We start from the raw sequence: 4,384 nt of genomic DNA on the forward strand, positions 1-4,384 counted from the left end.
CGTTTCATTTTCAGGGAAGGTGATGACCTCAGATTTTTGGGATGCAAAAGGCATTGTATTTATTGGACTATCTTCAAAAGGGTCATACCATCAATGGAGAGTACTATGCCAACTTGCTGAGGCAGTTACAAATATCTATCAGGAAAATTGACGAAAGAGATCTTATTTCATCGGGACAATGCTCCAACACAAGTCCTTCGTTTCGATGGCTGCGGTGTGTGAATGTGGCTTTGAACTGGTTGATCAGCCTCCCTATTTTCCTGATTTGGCCGCATCTGACTATTATATGTTCCTCACCATGAAAAAAACACTTGGCTTCGAACCAAAGCTTCTTCACCAACGGGATACAAGCACTGCAATATCAATGGAAGAAATCTATCTATCTATCTATCTATCTTATTTCTTTATTGCCCACAAGGGACTACATGAAGGGAACAAACAAGGACAGACAAGGAGATTAAGTTGATTACATCGACCCCAGTGCGTAACTGGTACTTAATTTATCGACCCCGAAAGGAAGAAAGGCAAAGTCGACCTCGGCGGAAGTTGAACTCAGAACGTAACGACAAACGAAATACCGCTAAGCATTTCGCCTGGCGTGCTAACGTTTCTGCCAGCTCGCTGCCTCTATCTATCTATCTATCTATCTATCTATCTATCTATCTATCTAGCTAGCTACATACGTGAACTTCATTCAGTTTCCGTCTGCCAAATCCACTCACAAGACTTTGATCGGCCCATGGCTATAGATAGTAGAAGATAATTACCCAAGGTGCCACACAGTGGGACTGAACCTGGAACCATGTAGTTGGGAAGCAAGCTTCTTACCACAAAGCCACGCCTGCGCCTGTTTAATAATAAATATTTTACAATTTTGTATTTCTGGCTTTCGTGTAATCACTTCGTCATATTTGACATAGAAATATCTTTAATCTTTTGTCTTTTACTGGTATCAGTCGTGGTACTGGGGTCATATTAGGGCACCACCTAAAAGGTTTTACTCGAACAAATTGACCCCTGTGCTTAATTTCTAATATGGTACTGATTCTATCGGTCTCTGTACTGAACTGCCAAGTTAAACTAACACCAGCTGCAAAGTGGTGTGTGGGTGGGAGGAAGACACACACATACTCATACACACACACACATAAACGACACGCTTCCACAGTTTCCGTCTACCAAATTTACTCGCAAAGAATCGGTCAGCCCGGGTCTATATTAGAAGATATTCGCCCAAAGGTGTCGCGCAGTGAAACTGAACTTGAAACCACGTGGCTGCCAAACGACCTTCTTATGCACAAATCCATGTCGAGAATAACCAAATCTTTTCTAACCATGGCTACCCAATCTTTGTTTTTGTTTTTTTCAGCGTAATATTACACGTATTACATGATCTTATGTATTATATTCTTAAGACATTAAGTTTTACGTTTAGAAAGATTTCGTCATTGTTTCTAGCAGATTGAACGACCACAAAGCGGCTCCTGTATTGGCTCGTATATGTTGTATAAGGACTGAGATAATGAGCATTTTGAATCAGCTTGGAAAATGGTCAAGTATTCTACAGATACGTATAGGCCCAATATTATTCCCAAGTGCAGTGAGCAAAGCTCAATTACGACAAAGCTGAGCCTACCTTTAAATTATATATACGGTCCTCTCGATGGGCTTCTTCACAGTTTCTGTCCACCCAAATTCATTCATATTTCTTGAATGGATCCGAGGATATTGTAAATGTACATGCCGAAAATACACCGCCGTAGGATCCAAACTGGAAGCTCTTGGTTGGAAAGCTAACTTCACAACCGCTCAGCCATGCTCATAGCCACAATATAAACTAGTTATGGAGATGACAACTTTGCTGACGGATTTTTATCTCGCAGCTGAAATAACTCGCGTTTAATTATATTGTTAATCCCTATGTGGTTAATATGAACAATGCAATTCTCAGTTCCCTTTCTACATAGAATTCGCGATTTGCAATTTGTTATAATATTATTGATGCTGTCCCGCATTAATGTTAATGCTGATTTCTGCCCTGCAGAAGTTGTTCCGACCGTTTGCGTTCTGAGTTCAAATCCTACTGGAATTAGCTTTGCCTTTGCCTTTTGTCCTTTCGGGGTTGATAAAATAAACTACCAATCAAACATTTATCGACTAAGCACTTTGCCTAAAAATTGATGAGGCCCTGCTTAAATTACGCCCCCCACCTCCTCCTCCTCTTATATAATAATATCTGCTGCATTGTGTTCAATTATTCTGTATCTCTGGTTGTAAAAGCCTCTCAGGAGATTTTGGTTTGCCCGATTTATTTCATATATGATTGTATCATTTGCCTGATGTGTTGTATTCCTTTTTGTGTCTTTCACAAAATAGCCAGGGTATAACTTTCCGCTCACTGATTAAAAAGGCGACACCCGTTGAAGCGTGGAATAAATATCTTAATATCCTTATTCACAGAATTAGTGTTTAGAGTTTTTTCTTGAGAAGACAAACACAACTCATCATTTGTTTCTTTAAATTTGGCGCCATTCTCACGATAAATCATGGTCTTGATGTCTTTGTAGAACTGCGCATGTAAGAGCATTTCTCCTAGCATTTTCTTTCCCAAATTATCATATTTTGGTATACTTCCTCTCCTTCAAGTTTAATGCAGTTCTTGATATTTCTGTGGAACTATACCTGTAACTGCATCTCTTCTAGCGCTTCCTGTCTTTCGCAAATTATCCTGTTTTCAGATGTTTTATCCTCTTTAAATTCAACTCAATTAAGTCCTAGTTTTATTACAGCTTGTTTGAATAGTTCTTTCTAACCATTTGCAAAATACTCGTTTACTGAATTTTGCCTTCTATTTACACAATCAGAAATGCTATTAAGTTATCTCCCTTCAATCTTTCATTTCACCTATAAATGATAGACATGTACCTTTTGGATGAATCACTCTGTGCATAGAGTCCAATCAGTTTTCTTGCACCACGGTAACCGAACGCATTTTAATCGCATCTACCAAATTCCTTGAATTAAGTATGGTCTTCAATAAGTTCTGTCCTTTTCAAATACATTGTTTCATCTTTTTTCTATATGCATATCATCAAGTGCTATTATGGCTAGATCCATTGTCAACAGGTTCTAAAATCGGTTCTTCTGATTAATTTATTCCACAAAAATGATCATTCTTTCTTCCTTTCATGGCTACAGTAGCATATTTTGATATACCAAACTGCATTCCATTAATATTTGCAACACACCTTTACTATCTTAACAAGTGATTTGATCTCTTATTCAGATTTCACAAGTATCCCTAAATCATCCATGAACAATAGAAGGCTTAGAAGACTTACATTTCTCCCTAGTTCGTATGTCACTGAGATAAGTATTAACACGATAACTAAGAGGAGACAGAAAGAGTTACTTAAAGATGACTCTGTTAACTGCTTCACTTCCAAGTGATTTCATGCTCGCCTTCAAATTCCTTTTCCAGTACGTCATCTTAATACTGAGAATGTTGATGTTTTCATCTACGTCGAGCATTCCAAGTGACACTACTTTCAATGAATGAGACACCACCTTGTAGGTCTTTTTGAAGTCAACCCAAGTTATGCACAAATAGGTCTGTGGTCGTTTGCAATTCTTCCTTATAATTTTATCAATGTTCCTGCACCCCTTTTGTTCAATAGGTAGTCATTTGTTCTGCTTCAAATTAAGTTTTCTTAGAAAAACTACGTGTTTGTAACTACCATAACGCTAGCCGAAAATTTTCAAATGCCTTTTCGTTCGCTAGTTTTTTTCTTTCTCAAAGTTGTTTGTCCCTCAGTTATTCACTCAAGTGTACTTCCTTGTATTACACATTCATTCAAATGATTTCCAGTTTGGTCGTGTAAGAATTTCTAATGTTTCATCCAAAATCCTTGGATCCCGTTTGATCCCAAGATTTTCCAATTTGTTAGATAGGATCTTCACATGCTGGCTTTGCTTTTCGTGCTTTATTACAAAAAAAAAAAGAAAGAAAAAAACCGATAACATCATTTTGTCGGCCAACATTTGGCGTCTCTTGCTTCAGATATCATTCGTTGAAAAGAGGATTAATAAGAGATTAATATTTAAACTAATAACTGCTACTAAATGCAACAGATTTGTCCTTTCCGTGATGTCTCTAGTTTCATTTTATACATAATTTCCTGTGTGCGTTCTTTACTAACAGAACATTCTGCATTAGAGTGAAATAAATTGTATAACTGATAACTATACATATATTTGATATTTCTGACACTACAGAATATTCTTATCTGCTCTTCTCTTTTGTTTTCGTTCACCCACACATAGGCGCTCGCGTACACACACACACACACACACACACACACACACACACACACACACACACACA

This window comes from Octopus bimaculoides, chromosome 5 (genome assembly GCF_001194135.2).
Source record: "Octopus bimaculoides isolate UCB-OBI-ISO-001 chromosome 5, ASM119413v2, whole genome shotgun sequence".
Taxonomy (NCBI): Eukaryota; Metazoa; Mollusca; class Cephalopoda; order Octopoda; family Octopodidae; genus Octopus; species Octopus bimaculoides.